The sequence below is a fragment of the Plodia interpunctella genome, chromosome 12 (genome assembly GCF_027563975.2).
Source record: "Plodia interpunctella isolate USDA-ARS_2022_Savannah chromosome 12, ilPloInte3.2, whole genome shotgun sequence".
Lineage (NCBI taxonomy): Eukaryota > Metazoa > Arthropoda > Insecta > Lepidoptera > Pyralidae > Plodia > Plodia interpunctella.
In genome coordinates this window covers 1615038-1632310 of record NC_071305.1, presented here as the reverse complement: position 1 = coordinate 1632310, position 17273 = coordinate 1615038, and the positions used below count along the sequence as shown (strand labels likewise).

Below are 17273 nucleotides of genomic sequence, written 5' to 3'. Positions count from 1 at the left end.
AATTTATGTGAACATAGATATTTCTACAAAGTGAGTAGGTTATGAGTTACTTTATTTTGAAAAGTAACAATGTATACATATTGAAACCCATGACTGTATCTATTTGATATTTTTTTAGCTTTTAGTCCATTTATCTGCAACATTATGACGACCTCTTATTTTGACGCCGTGGCGCAGTGGTAAGATTCTTGCCACTGAACCGAGAGATCCCGGGTTCGATCCCCGGTCGGGTCATGATGGAAAATGATCTTTTTCTGATTGGCCCGGGTCTTGGATGTTTATCTATTATGTATTTATTATAAAATATAGTATCGATGAGTTAGTATCCCATAACACAAGTCTCGAACTTACTTTGGGGCTAGCTCAATTTGTGTGATTTGTCCTAATATTTTTATTTATTTATTATTTATTTATTTATTTATTACCGTGTCTGTTTGCAATAAAACCGTTAAACTTAAAAAAATACCATTTTTTATTTAGTTTACATTACTACATCAATTAGGTCAGGCGCCCGACAAAAGAGACCCCATCAACTGTCAAAATTTGACCACCAACGTGTCACGATTATTCATCAATACAGGTAGTAATACTACTGATTTATTGGACAAGTGCTTTTACGGGGTAGATGAATTAGCTTGATGACACAAATTTCATACATACCTACTTAGATTTAAATGTTAAATAAAACTTATAAATAAATGACAAATTTAAAATTTAATTGTGTTATGTGAATATTGTATCACTAAATCTTAAATTGTAATTTATTGTATGGATAGGATATTATTTAATTATTATATTTATTTTATATTTGACTTAAATATGTGCTAATGTTAATCCCGACACAATGTAACATTGTTAAAATGGAATAAATAAAATGAAATGAAAATGGAGTCATGTAATCTAAGTTTGGAACAAATTTGAATAAAGAATACGAGATTACAACATTTAAAACTGGCAACTTTATAAAAACTATCAATCAGAAAACGGTTTCATTCAGAAAAAAAAAGTCTTTTGAAAGTCCAATATCACAAAATCACCGCACTCTCATATGGCTTTGTTTTCATCGTCTGTTTTTGATGGAAGCGCCCAATTCTAGCCATTGTCTTGTTTGCGTCGCATTTATGACAGAAAGGCTTAGTTTCTGCAGTTACTACTGCTATTTTTTTAAAGGACGAAATGAATGATGAAAATTCAGAACCGGAATAGCGCAAAGTGAAAAATAGTTTCTTGTGTGTAGACACAGGCATCACGTGATCCTATTAGGAGAAAAACGGTCTGGAATGTCTTTTAACGACCTCGGTGGCGCAGTGGTAAACTGCCTACCTCTGAACCGAGAGGTCCCGGGTTCGATCCCCGGTCGGGTCATGATGGAAAATGGTCTTTGGTCTTGGATGTTTATCTATATATGTATTTATTATAAAATATAATATCGTTGAGTTAGTATCCCATAATAGTATCACACAAGTCTCGAACTTACTTTGGGCCAGCTCAAGTTGTGTTGAAACCTGTTAATTCTTTTTCTTCTTTGCGTAACTGAGCTCTCCAATGATTTTAATAACAACGTTTCCAGACAAGTTTTGTGACGGCTTTGTCGGTCGCCAACATAAAATCTTATGATTCATACTGAATTTATTTCTCTCATCTTCTCGTGTTTTAAGATGCCCAGAATGCTTCTGTTTTTTGCTTTCGTGTCAGCGATGAACCTTACATTTTTGAAGATTTAGATGAAATTTTGACATGAACCATCCATAGGAATAATATAGTTGGCTATCGGCTGCTAAATCTGTGTCTCTTACATTATGACTAGAATTACGACAACCGGGAGGGTATAAAATAGAATGGTCCTGTTGCAGGGCGGAACCACAACAACAACGTCAACGCCACAACAATATAACTGTTGGAAGTCTATAATAGATACATTTATGTAAGTAATTTATGAAGCGGTGGTTGTGTAATGGTTAAGACGCCCGCCTGTGGATCGAAAGGTTCCAGGTTCAAATCCACATGAGTTTGTATACCAATCGGACTCATGTATAGTAGTTTTTATCGACCACCACTTGCTTCCGGTGAAGGAAAACATCGTGAGGAAACCTGCACACTGGTTGATTCTTATGAACTTGTGTGTGAAATGGAGAAGGAAATGGCAAAGCACTCCATTAATAATGCCAAGAAAGTTGTTGTGTGTGTTTCATAACACGTAATGACCACGACCCTCAGACAAATTCAAAATTCAAATCATTTATTCAGAAATTAGACCTTCACAGGTACTTTTTCTCGACAATTTTTATATTTATAGTTATTTCTCACAAGCTACAAACTACTACTGAGGAATACAACTATAAAGTAAACGTAACTAATATTATAAATGCAAAAGTCTGTGAGGATGTATGTGTTTATGTATGTTTCTTAGTCTTTCACAAAAATCCACTAGATGGATTGTTATGAAATTTGGTACACGGGTAGGATATAACCTGGAATAAACCATAGGGTTCTTTTCATCCCGAAATTCCCATGGTTATATATATATATATATATATAGGGTAACTACTACTACTAACTAGGTATATATATATATATATAGGGTAACTTCATAGGTAATACTTTTTTAAAACATAAAGTCTCCAAAGTACCTTCCAAGTAAGTAGGTGACCATATGTTACATACATTCAGGTCAATAACAAAGAATTCCCCCATTTCTGTGCAGTTCCCCTTCCTTTGTTTTACACCGTCCCCGTTTTATGATCGAGCACTTTTCGAGTACTATCGATTTAGTATATTGGCTGCACTTATTGACATATTGACACAGTTTGATACATGCCCGCCCGTGTTTGTTTATATATTTAGTGATCCAAAGATTTGTTTCTAACCCTTGTTGTTCCACTGCTCCTTTGCCTAGCAGTGGGACAACAACTCCCCCATCCCCTTCCATTTCTCTCTATCTTGCGCAAGCTCCGATCAGTTCTTTATGAATGCCCTCAGATCGTCGCTCCGTCTTGTACGTGGTCTTCCACTGTTTCTGCAGCCATAGTGTGGATGCCATTTGGTAGCTACAAAGGCCCAGCGGTTGTGGTGCATTCGGCAGACATGACCCGCCCAGTCCCATTTGAGCTTGGCAGCTTTGCGTCCCACGGTAGCGATTCCGGTTTTGGAGCGAAGTGCAGTTGTGTTTCGCATGCGATCTATTATTTTTACGCCTTATTTATTCAGAAAATAGACCTTCACAGGCACTTTTTCTCGTCAATTTTTATATTTATATTTATTTCTCACAAGCTACAAACTACTGGTATTTCGGAACGACCACTACTGAGAAGAAATGACGAAAGAAACTCATAACTGCTCTCTGGCAAACCTTGAGTTTGGATTTAAGAGCTTCAGACAATGAGCACGTTTGGCCACCATAGGACGGGCAATATACACATGTCGATGAGCATGCGCGTGATCTAAAGAATTACGAAGTGTAATAACTGAACGAACAACACAACAACCTTTCTATTCACAAATCACACATATTTTCAGTACGTGAAATATAAACAAATTGCAATGGAAATTAATACTGAAAGTAGAACGAAAATTTTGTATTGGAAATCAAGTTTTTTGTCACATTTTGACATATTTGGATACCGATTAAGTTTCGTAATTATCTATTCACAATTTGTTTTCAGTATAATTAATTATATTGACGCTTTTATAAAAAAAAAAGTCGTATGAACAGCGATTTCACTCACTTAAAATAACTAATTTTAGATATTTAATTATGTCGTGTAGTGCCATCCTAAAATAAGACACTAATATCTTCTCTATACTCTCTCATATATAATGGAAAACTAAATATATATAAATACCTTGCATTAAATTCCTTTGTCTAGTGTAAAATAATTTGGAATAAGGATTTTTTTACTTTTCACTAATAAACAAATGTAGACAAAATATTGCCAATGTATAAACAGTCACCTAAAAACAAAAGAAGTTGGTAATAATGTGATGGTATCGCTAGTGTGCAGTTATGTATCACCTTAACAGCTAATAGGCAAAAAGAAGACTTCCAAAGGTGTCGCCAGCCAGTCTATATAAGTCGGTTGTAAAATCATAGACAATTCTTTAAAATTCAATTGATTTTTATATGCCGAAACCTGGGCTTCGTGTCGTTACAGCTCCGAATCTGAACGGGAACACGCTGAGATTAGTTATTTGAATAAAAACATCGAAAATTATGTAGAACGTATCTTTCTTAGGTTGTGTGTTGTCTGTCAGTCACATTAGCGTTTCATAATTGATTTCATAATTTTATGTGAACCTGAAATTATAATATTACACGAGAAATAAATCTCACAAACAAAATGAAACTCTCCTTAAATCGGGCACAAAGAAAAAGGATTAAAACTTATGTTAATTATTCATTTATATGGAAATTATTTGCGAACTCCTTTCTCTAGGGTAATTGAAGTTGACAGCCAACTTTGTACTGAGGCATAAAGAAAATTATGTAGCAAACAATAAAACTTTGAACTTCGTTATGAATGAATAAAATTTACTTCGCCTTCAAAATAATTTGAGTTAGCGTCTTTACTTGTACCCATATTGTTTATTCATATTTCATAATAACAATGACAATGTATTCAGGTCGCCACATGCAGGCAATCCAATTCAAATTCAATGGCCCAGCGGTCAACCTTGCATTAACGGAAAAAAAAAACTTTTTTTTTTTTTAATCGGGAACACCGTTGCTCGAGTTCAACTCTTTCTTGACTCGTTTTTGTTTTTGGTTGTGTTGGTATATAGTTAGTTGTGTTTCAATGTTACACTGTGTCGTGTAGTTACTTATGTGTGCCAATTATCCGACAACTGGGGATGCCGACAACCGACTGGAGACGAAAAGGTAGAAGTCACAAAGAGCCCCTGGACTCCGATGTTCAACGTCTAAGGAAGAAATCGGGAACAGCCAGATGGGAGAGATAATTTCTTTATTCAAACACTAGATGTTGCCAGGGGCTTCGCTCCAGTGGGAATTTTGAGATAAAATTTAGCCTATAGCAATGTTGGATAATGTACCTTTGTAATGGTGAAAAAATATTTGAAATCGGTTCAGTAGTTTCGGAGATTACCTGCCTAAAACGTTACTCACAAACGCTTACCTCTTTATAATAATAGTATAGACTAGATGTTGCCCGGGGCTTCGCTGCCGTGGAAATTTTGAGATAAAATGTAGTCTACAACAATCATGGATAATGTACCTTGCTGATAGTGAAAAAATTTTTGAAATCGGTTCAGTAGTTCCGGAGATTACCCGCCTCAAACATACAAACTCATAAACGCTTACCTCTTTATAATAATAGTATAGATAATCCCATAATACAATCTTTAGATTACATATAGACGGTCAAAAACTCTCAGATAAACCCGAAATATGAAATAAACGATCAGTTGTTTAAAAAAAAATACCACATACAGCTATGATTGTGACAGTTCGTGGACACCCTTTACAATTTCCCGGTTCACACACCGTGAAAATTCACACACGTGAAAAAATATTTCAACAAAACAATTTGACCGTCGGTGATATTTTTTTTTGTCTTCGTGACGTTGACTGTTGAGTTGTCATAAAATAAAAAGATAAATATATCCGTTTTAAATTTGAAATTTAATTATTTCGTTGAACAAAAAAACTTCAAAATAGATATTCAGTGTAAAAAAAATTATGGTCATTATTACGGCGGCAAAGATAGGTAGATCTTTTTTTTTAGCAAATATACTCACCTGATGTGAAGTGGTCACCGCAGCCTATGGACGTCTGCAACAATTAGCCCTCTTTTAACAGATGAGATGATGCCAGCAAATTTGTAGGGAAGTTTCTTAAATGTTTAATTTAGTTTTTGTATTCGAGACTAAACATATACTTTACACGCAAACAATTATGAAACATATAAAACGGATCGTTTAATACTAAAAGGGAACGTGGATAAGATAAATGTAAGAACTGGTCTATCGGAACTAGGGTATATTTACATTCAGTTGAGTTCTGAGGATTTGTAGCAGAGTTCACGGTGTGGCGTTTTATAAAACTGTTGTTTCAAATTAAACGCGTGCTAGTAGTTTGTAGCTTGAAAAATGAGAGCCTTAAAGTATGCATGATATTTTTTTTTATAGTTTTGTATTATGTGTACCACTGTTGGGCACAGCCTCCCCTTTCAAACTATACATAGTGTGAAAAAATTACAAACTAAAAAATCGCTTTTTTACCAACGAGAAACGACATGAAACGAGGATTTTATTTTAGTTTTAGTTACGTTAAAAAATATCGATAATTTACTTCTTGAATTTAAAATTGAACCTAAATAAATTATTATTATTATATATATATAATAGATATCATATTTGGGAACAAAATATATAATACTAGCTGCACGACAGGGCTTCGCTCCCGTGGGAATTTCGGGATAAAAAGAACCCTATGTGTTATTCCAGGTTATTTTCTACCAAATTTAATAACAATCGGTCCAATAGATAATGAGCAAAAAGGTAACAAAAACCAAACAAACTTACTTTCGCATTTATAATATTAGTTGGGATTTCCATAACTGAATTGTTGTACTAAATCTGTCACTTTGGTTTACAGTTAATCGTACAGAAAGTTAAAATAAAACTAAAACTTATTGGTAAAAAATTGCGTTTTGTTCCAATTCCCACTGTATTTTGACGAAATTTCGAATGCAGATGTTTTTTATTTAAATTTTACGTTCAATTACTTCAAAACCACTGAGAATAGTTTATATTTTTCAAACTATTTCTATAAATTATACTAACATTTTCACTAACATGTACTGTGAAAATTTTAACATACAATATGTTTATTGTATGTTTATCATGTTAGTGATAATGTTAGTATAATTTATAGAAAAAAATACAGCAATAATAAAATTGATTGGATTTTTTTTTGTATTTTTATATACAAAGTAACCTGAACAAATATTTTTTCAGTTAAATTTTTTTTTCCAATTGACAGCTAATACGATCGCGATTTTTTATTAACCTATATAAAATTAATTCTATGTAGGTAACTGTAATTAATACAACATTTCTTAAACAAAAAAAATTCGTACATAATACCGATTTACATCCAGTAGTTTAAGCGTGATACGCGAACAAGCATACATAGATAGACAGGCAAAAATTTCTAAAATAAATTGTTTTGGATTATATTAGTCCCATAATTGTTTTTATTTAATATCTTTTATGGAAAAACATAGCTTACTTACAGTTTTAATAAATGTATAAATGATTTATTAACCAAGCCCAATGGGAAACATTCGAAACATGTTATTTTAAAATAAAAATGATACATTTTTATTTTAAAACGCAATAGTTTTTAAACAACATAAATATTGCCAGTCCACTCTTGTGACGGGCGAAATTTATAGCCATTCGTTTTCGAAAGCTACAGAACGATAATCTAAACTATTAACTATAGATTATCGTTCTGTAGAAAGAAAGAAAAATACTTTATTTGACATTGAACACTTTAAACGTGGTTGCTAACCGGTTGGATTTGTTCAGTTGCTCATTGGCTGAATTCACAAGGGTAACTTTATATGTTTTATGTTATAATTAAATTAGTTAAGGTCATAGATTAAATTAATTAAGTACGCCATTGTATTGGAGTCATCTGTAATGCTAGTGTACGTACTGAATAAATAAATAAATAAAATAAATAAACATAATGACAATAAAAACTAAGTTGACAATACATGCACCAAAATGGCCCCCACTCAGCATGTGTCGTGGCTGAGCCATGACGCTGGTTTTCTGCGGGTACCTTACTTAGCTACTTAGTACCTTACCTGGCATTAGCCAGGTTCTCCTAAAACGACCTTTGGACTGAGAATGAGAAATACGTGAACGTCAATACAAATGACAAGATAAATAATATCATTTTTCACTACATGTAACATGTTATCCACATTACATTGTATTATGTAAGGAGGTATGATAATATGATAATTTACCATTTCAAATATTATTTAACTATTTTAAGGGTGAGTTGCACCGTCAACTATGACGTCGACTTTTGTATAAATGTCACCTGCTCGCCGGCTAAAATCAACGTCAAATTTGACGGTGCAATTCACCTTAATTTATTGAATGGCGAAGAAATGTTAGTGTAATTTTTTAGAACAAAAATCTCGCACGACTCCAATAATTTTATTAATCTGAAGTAATTTTTTCCGGTAATTTAAACTATATGCAGTCATACTCAATTACTAGAGAAAGTCATAGACAACCTTGCCTTTGAGTCGAATTTAACGGAACAATTCACGCCAAAGACTATGTAAATCATAGACAATAATCACCGTACTCCCCCGTGTATGAAATATAAACTAGCACAGTTCCACAAACAACCTGAAAATTTATTCATGAACAAGTACTGAAACTTGCACTCAAAGTGTTGATTCTGAATGTCGCGACGTACGTGACGCTTCCGCTCGGGACTTTTGGTGTTTCCGCAGGACGCTACTATGGGAACTCGAATAGGTAATAATAAATTGCTGACGGGCCGAGATGCAGTTTTCGTAAAAATGTCTGCTGTAAGACTGAAACTATAGTCGTATTTATCGTCGATAATCATACATGAGTGATCTGTGTTATCATATGCGTCTTTTCTTGATTCATTCAGAGCTGTTAGACCGCGAAGCGCATTAGATAGAAATAAACTTAGAATTTTAAAGATTCGATTGTGGTTTGTCATTTCGTGCCTCGCCGCGTTCGTTTAGCTCCATCACTTTTTAGGAATGTTATTGTTGCCAAGACTAGTCGCACGAAATTCACGGGAGTATACCACAATATTGTGGTGGTTTTTTTAAGACGGGATCATACACCTATTTTTATGGTATGGTAAGTAAACGAGCATATAGAGTTATGGTTCCGACCCAAAATAGATGTAGTGCGAGAGAACCATAGATAAAAGAATCATTATGAGGTGATAGAAAACTATTACAAAGATGAATTAGATGAAGACGATCAAAAATCACAGCCAAATTTTCAAAATTCAAAGTTTTAATTCTTTAAAGAGCGCTCGCTCGCATCACTAGCGAGTTAAATCTTACTTAATATTAAGTTTTGTCTAAGTAAAATGCAAAATTTATTTAAGAAAATTTAGTTTTCTTACTTCAACACGGAAATATGAGTTAAATATGTCAGTATTTATTATTTCACTTCGTGACAATGAATTAATGAGAACACATAGTAATCCACCTCTAGAATTAGACACTCATATTATTCTACTTTCAAGCTCTTTCCTGTTCAACTCCCAACTCCTGAATTAAAGCAATTTGAAACGCCTTAAAAGGATTTCTTGAATGCAGCTTTCTCTTCAGTGCTTTTCAACATTTTTTTTGTTTATTTTCCAACCCTGTTATATTGTTTACAAGTGACGACTTTTTAATGAAACTGCCGCTGAAATTTTTAGGTTGAAAAATGTTATTTTTTTACGAAAGTTTTTAAGTGGGTCCCGAGAGGTGTGGACTAGTTCAGTGGACATTTTATTTTAAAGTTAGATAGTGTTGCAACTTATTGTTATGACATAATTAATGGAAATTTAGTGTAATGAATGTCTGTGAGTTTATTAAACTAGCTAATGACTAATAAATATGTAGACATGAAGTATTGATATCCATTGCTTGGTTTGTTCACTATTATAAAGTCTTCTTCTTGTCCAGTCGCAATGGCTATTCAGATGGTGTTGAAATAGTAGGTGGTTACACTGATCGCTCTGTCAAGTTCAAGTCCACAATAGTACAGGATTATAAACTGCGCTTGGGGCTTCGCTTCTGTGGGGATTTCGGGATAAAAAGTACCCTATATGTTAATCCAGGTTATATTTTAATGGTGTACAAAAATTCCGAACAATCGATCCAGTAGCGTATTAGTATTTTGCGCGAAATACGAGGACGTTCTCACAAACTTACGCATTTATAAAATTAAAAAGATTTTAAAGAAAATTAATTCATCATCACAATCGTGTCCACATGGCTGAGGTGTGAGGGTACAATATAATCAGGAACAGTTTAAATAAAAGTATATAATAATGAAATCTTTTCATAGAAAAACAAGAATTCCGTAATGCGATTTTTTGTGTTTGTAATTTAAAAAAATATATAAAAAACCAGATGGAATCTGCGAGCCACGGTTTATAGGATTATAATGAAATTTTAACGAAAGCTGATCCCCGATGCGCTGTCAAGTAATACAATTACGTTGTTCTAGTGAACATGTGGAGAGTTTTGTGGCAAAAACCGTCCATCTAAACCTGCCAACAGTGTGTGACAAAGCCATTTCGAAGTCAAATCTTTATTGTTCACCGCTCTGGCTTTAATGAGACGAAATGTATAGGTTTTTATGGATATCCATGGAATTTAATAACATTCAAAACTGATGTTTATTCTAGCTGGCAAACAGACACGCGGCAAACCTGATGGAAAGTGGTTAGCAGTTTAATAAGTTTTTTTTCCTTTTCATGCTCGCATAGTATGACATTGGATGGAAACCGCCTAAAATTTTAAGTTCTCGAGCATATAGTGAAATCTTCGTTTTTGAATTTTCTTTTCTGCTCAATAGCTTTAAAAATAATGTCACAGAAGCCTGCAAGTGCCTGTACCTGACCTAGGGTCTTTTGCTACAGTATACTATTGCCTGTCTCTCTCACTCTTCAAACAGACACCCAACAATGCAAACTCCGTATGGCAGCTAAAAAAGATGAGTGTTAGACAAGGCTACTCATGCAAAAAGATTTGTCTACCAAGTTTTACTTCTGTTATATTGAAGTTATCCTTTTCATACAAAAACTTATACAAGTGATTCTTTACTTGTGTAAGTTGACAGGTAGACTTGGTACCTGGTAGGACTTGGCTGGACAAATAGTTGTTCTTCACTTGTGCCCTTGGCTGGACCCAATGATAAGCAATTTATCATACAGGCCATTGCATGCGCGGATATTGTATTGTAAAGTGACATGCTGCGTTGAGTACACTTGCACGTATATATTACAATACTTACGCATTCGTGCTGCATACGCATTAGGTCTGCACGAGCCATATATATGTCCACATATTTTATCTCTCGTCAGATCGGTTACAATCGCGATTGTATCGTCTCCTCTTGAAAATTATAAATTAACATTTAAGAATACGACTGTTTTTATGACCGGCTATATGCCTGACATTAATCCTCTTTGAGAATGCTATTGTTGCCTCTAAGCTGTTAAGGCTTTACATCCCGCAGTACGGGTTATATGTACTGAAGTAATTTCTAATTCTATGCTCTAAGATAAAAACTGCAGTTGGCAACCGACGTTTGTTCAGACACCGCCTACGGTGACGTAATCGTAATGGCTGCCGTAAATCTATCGTACCGAACACTATCGTGGCTTAAGTCATAAGAAAATGGATCATTACTAAACCTATAAATAAACCACTTCTGATACCGATGATTCGATATGGTAAACTGTAGATGTAGCTACCTCGTATCTTTGATATGGGGTATTATCGATGTCACATATCATAGATATGTTGGCATATCGCTGTAGGCAACTTTCGATGCACCAAGCCATTTATATGATAAATTGTCACTACAATTAGTAATTATGTAATACTTATATTGTTCACTGAGAAATTAAAGTCACAGGTCCTAACGAGGGTGTATATTGAGAATAAGTTGAAATGACTTTAAATTTCTTGTAATGTGCGTAAAATATTGAATTAATTAAATATTTTTTTAGTGTTATGACGTATATCCTGCCATAGAATAGAACCACTTCAAACTCTCCTGTAGATGTCATAGGAGGCGACTAAAGAATACTCAGCCTTAACAGCTGATAGGCAACCGTAGCATTCCCAAAGAGGGTTGACGTCAGCCAGGTTCTAAAATCATAGCCAAATCATCAAAATTTTATGGTCAATTTTTAAGCGGCTTCGTGGCATCCCAGTACAAGATGTCACAAAAGATGCCAGCAATATTTTTCTTAGCTGTAAAAGAGCTAAGAAAAATATCGCTGCCATCTTGTGACTTGTAAATATCTTTTACGGGCCAACTTTGTTGTTGACACGCGTCTCTTAATAGGCCGTTGTTTTATGTCTACGTCTGTAATAAAGCCTATTTCAGGCCGTATTTACTGCTATTCAATTATGTACTACCACGTGTTATGAAAGGACAATATTAGAGGGTCCGCTGTAAATGTATTGGTTTCTTTTCGCCTTCGCATTTGTTTTTACTATTTTCTGTTCGTGTTGTAACAATATTTTTGCCATCAACCCCGTCCAGGCTTTATTCGGATACAATTATAATAAATTGTATTATATGGTGTACACTTAAACCTTCCTCAGGAATCGAACTATCAATTGGCGAAAACAGTACAAAAAATCGTATGATAGATTTCGAGTCTATCGTGTTCATAAAAAAAGATGGGACACTTTTTATAGAATAAAGTTTTTTAAAAACGCGATTTAGTTTTTAGTGTAAAATACGTGCCAGCTTGTGCATGTTTTTTTCTTTTAATTTTAACTAAGTTATAAATATCGGAATCTATGAAACTAAATAAATATATCTATGTATTGTCGAGAAACTGTTATTTTACACATGACCCACATCTTCATGTCTGAGGGTCAATAGGAGTTGAATGACGACCCAACTCAGATAAATAAACTGCGGAGTAAAGGTCATACCGCCGGAAATTTGATGCGAAAATATATATCACAAAAAACATAAAAAATGTTTGGATAAAACAAAGTTATTTATAATGGGTAAAAAAATATGAGATTTTTTAAAAATATTATTTTGTAAGATTGTAGTTCGAAGATAGGTTTCAACCAACATGTTTTAGTTTAGATTTAAATCATCACAATGATCCCATATGATCTATTTCGAATTTAACAATATGCCAAGAAGAAGATAAATAATAATTTCGTAAATGAAAATAAAAAGATGTGATGAACGGTTAGATGTCACAGTAAGGTAAATAAAGGCGTAACATATTTATATCCCTAGGGATATAATTATGTACTGTAACAGTTGAATATACGAAAGTAATTCATTACTATCTTATAGATATCATTATTGTGGCTAGAGTTAGCTATATTAGACAAATGGAGAAAGGAGAAATTCGAAACACCCGGGGACTTCGTAAAATATAAATAATTATATTCTCAAATTAATAATATACATAACTATACTTATAATAAAACTATAACTGGACTATGTCTGTACATTGAAGATATTTACGAAAAATAAATAAGAGAGGACTATTTAGGGTCAATAGAAGCCAAAACAATTTTTTTTAGAATTTTTGTCTGTCTGGATGTTTGTACGCGCATCACACAAAATCTACTGAACGGATGTGCATGAAATTCGGCACAGAGATAGAATGTGGCCTGGATTAGAATATAGGCTACTCTGTATTCCGAAATTCTATCCAGAAAGGGGAGAAATAGGGAGTGGAAGTTTGTATGAAACTTTTGTTATTTTTGAAGTGAGACATGAACAATTTTAGATTTACGTTAATTTTTAGGTTGAACTTTAAAAAACAAGTTTGTAATTATTTATTTTATAAAAATGCGGATAATTCATTTTACTACCTAATAATAGATGGCGCCACATGTGAACTCATAAAATCTATACTTATAATAAAACTGTAACTGGATTATGTCTGTACATTGGAGATATTTAGGAAAAATAAATAGGAGAGGACTATTTAGGGTCCATAGAAGCCAAAACAATTTTTTTTTAGAATTTTTGTCTGTCTGTCTGTCACACAAAATCTACTGGACGGATCTGAATGAAATTCGGCACAGAGATAGATTGTGGCCTGAATTAGAATATAGACTTACTTACTTTTTATTCCGAAATTCTATCCCGAAAGCGGAAAAATAGGCAGTGTAAATTTGTATGAAACTTCGTTATTTTTGAAGTAAGACACGTATAATTTTAGATTTACGTCTTCCCTTAGGTTGTTATTTCAAAAATAAGTTTGTAATTAATTAGTTTTTATTTAAATTCTTAAAAAATACTTAGAATTTCAATTATAAAAATCTGGATTGTTAGTTTTTCTATCAGATAATAGATGGCGCACAGATAATTAGATTCATTATCTGATAATAGATGGCGCGACACGTGAACACATAAAATTGAAAAGTAAATCGCGCATGAACCAAATTCTTAAATTATACTTATAATTCGCAGTAAATTAATTTCTGTTAGAATAAAAATTGACAGTTTATATTACTCTAGCTGTCGAGCTTACGTACCATTGAATATAGAAGCTGAAATCGCTGCCATTTAAATCTGATACAAAATGGCGCCACATACAAGGAAATTAAAATGTGATTTCGAGTGTCCGTCGGCAATATTCAAGAAGAGTGGTGGAGTAGATAGAGCGTCAAGAAGTAACAAACTTATTTTCGCATTTATAATATTAGTTATGATTTGAATCCAAGCCTGGTACGCATTCTGAAGAATATGCTGCATAATCCCAGTCGTAACTAATCCCAATCCCAATCCCAACTAATATATGCGAAAGTATTTGTTTGTTTATTTGTTACCTCTTCACAGGTCTATCACATATCTACTCAACCAATATTCTTGAAATTTCTCATATATATAAGAAAGTGTATGGAGAAGGATATAGGGTGCCTTTTTCCCGGAAAAAACCATGGTTCCCGTGGGATGCGAAAAATCTGTATTCTCTAACAGGTGGCGTTAAACGCGCTGAGTGAATTTTGAATCAATGATTAAAAAATTAACAGGAAGGTGAAGACGTCCGCTAATTTTTGAATTTCTTTCCCTGAGGGGTGATTGTATGAAACTTGGTCTTTCTAGAAATAAGCGCCATGAAATTTTGCATTTACATTTCCAAATTATCCAAATACCACAATTGCCGTGGGATTTGCTGTAAAAGACTGCCAGACTTTAAAATTTTAGTACTATAAAAAATTAGTAGATGGCGCAGAGTGTATATTAAAACGCGAAATGGTTAGTTTTTTACAATTCCCGACTAGAGATGTGAGAAAAACAGAGAAATGAATTATTCTCAGAAATGTTCTCTCTTGCGATTTGGTATTTTAGTACGTACTATACAATAGAGTGCGCTAAGTGTGAGTGTATTTTGAAACGCAAAACTGTTTTCATGAGATTTGTTGACTTTGGATCCGACACAAAAAATGTGAAAGTACTTTTGTTTGTTTGGTAGTTTGTTACCTCTACAAATTTCGCATATCTGTCAGTCGCAGGAGTACGATGAAGGGCAACCAAAAAGTTCTATTCCTGTGGGATTTACTATTAACGACACTGCAATATTGCATTGCGTTATTTATCCATTGATACAATCATGGACACAGAACAAAGCTCTTCTAGCCTCCGGCCCAATAATCCCCATTAATTTTCCATTGACCGACACAGAAGATTGCAGAAGTAGGTAAGTACATCTAGAATAGATATGCTTTTCCCATCCCAGGCCTGTAGTGTTGAGAAAACAATCAATATTCTATACAACAGAGTCCTAAAATAATTCCAGATTTGTTCAATCCTATTCCACTTTTTCTATTTAATTTAATATCTACGATAAATGTAAAGTGAGTTTATATATTCCTCTTCATACTTCTATTCAATCGACATTCGTGAAATGTTGCAAAAAATGATAGATCTCTGAACTGTCCCCGTGAGAAACTGACGCAGGCGAAGCCGCGGGCAAAAGCTAGTATATTAATAAATACCTTCATAGCAAAACGATGAGATGTTATGCTACACACACAAATTGTGTCTGATATCCAGTACAAGCACTATCAAAGTCGGGCCTCGCCTTCGGACAAAGTCATAGTGAACTATGACGTCACAGGACGCCTGTGACGTTGTTAGTTTTGCGGAACCCTGACAACGAAGTTATATTGAAGCCTGCAACCAATAGGATTTCAGATAATATCAAACGTCTAAACAAAATATCTTCAAAGTCAAAAGCATTCATTGTAAAATCTGTGTTTGTACATGTACAATATATACAAGAATGGTAAATTTAAGTGAGAGTTTCAACAGATTGCCCTTTCAGATATGCAATATTTTTCAATAACAAAATTTTAAATAAAATAAAATGTACATAACACTATAAGAAGTTTTTTTTTTAGATCTAAGAGGTTTTTATTGTTTTTTTTATATGGTATCATAATCAAAATACTCATATCATAGAATTTTTGTTCTAAAAGCCATTTTTTCCGTTCTGTTTGAATTGTTGCCAATTAAAAATAGATTTTAATGTAATAATCGGAAACTTGAACCTAAGTTACTTACCCTTCATAGCAAGTGGACTGATCAACTGGACATATTCTCAGGATTAGCAAAGGGACAATAACCTAACAATAACCTTGGAACGCGGTCGTAATTTCCGGATCAATTTAATTTTAATATTTTTCAACCAGTCACGACCGACAACATAAAAGAGACTTAAAATTTCTTACGTATAGATAAATTCAAAGTTTTATCATTATGAAAATAACATCGTCCTGTCTTATGTAGTTGGGAAAAACATATTACATTATAACTCTCGCGATATTAAAGCATACATCGTTCCCATAACTTCTTATTTACATATTCATAAAAAAACGTGTTATGTGCCGTTATTCACCTAGAACGTAGTTTGCTTCACGCGCTAATAGTTTCATCCAAAACGAATATTGTATTATATTGCTATACTGTGTGGAAATGAACGCCTTGCATATTTTTAAAGAAACTACTTTAGCTTATATAAGTCCCACGTTATTAAAGAATTCTTTATGAAAAATTGAATTAGTGGTGGTGTGATGGTTAAGACTTAAGACGTCCGTCTGTGGATCGAAAGCTCCTGGTTCATATCCTACTCGTGCCACATTAGTTTGTATACCAATCTGACTCATGTATAGTAGTTTTATTTAACTTGCTTCAAGGAAAACATCACGAGGAAACCTACATTCTTGTTGATATAGTTATTCGCACGTAGTGTGCGAAACGGAAGAGACAGTGACAAAACACTCCATTAATATTGCCAAAAAAGTAATGTTTCGTTTCACTTAATGACTACAATCTTCAGCGTAGTGTTACGACTGTTAGGATATACCCCGTAAGAATTTACTTATTTTGATGCTGTAATCGTGATAACATAAAGACAAACAGCGTTTTACGATAATATGATGTTTTCGAAAATTTTGTTATGCAAGATTTTGGCGTAAAAACTTTATCTGTAGCATGTATAGTTTTGAAGATACAGG

The 17273-nt window shown here is 33.6% G+C and overlaps 1 protein-coding gene across 5 annotated transcripts in view; it reads right to left on the bottom strand.

Moving 5' to 3' along the window:
* The window catches only part of LOC128674064 (connectin-like), a 235357-nt gene that overhangs the window by 63097 nt on the left and 154987 nt on the right, over positions 1-17273 (bottom strand). Inside the window, exon 1 of one of the 5 annotated variants that reach the window (XM_053752355.1) lies at positions 5755-5778. The exons of the other annotated variants lie outside the window; for them this stretch is intronic. The gene's annotated coding sequence lies outside the window, so the exon portion shown is untranslated. Of the gene's footprint in view, positions 1-5754; positions 5779-17273 lie in introns of those variants that run through there. 5 annotated transcript variants of the gene reach the window in all.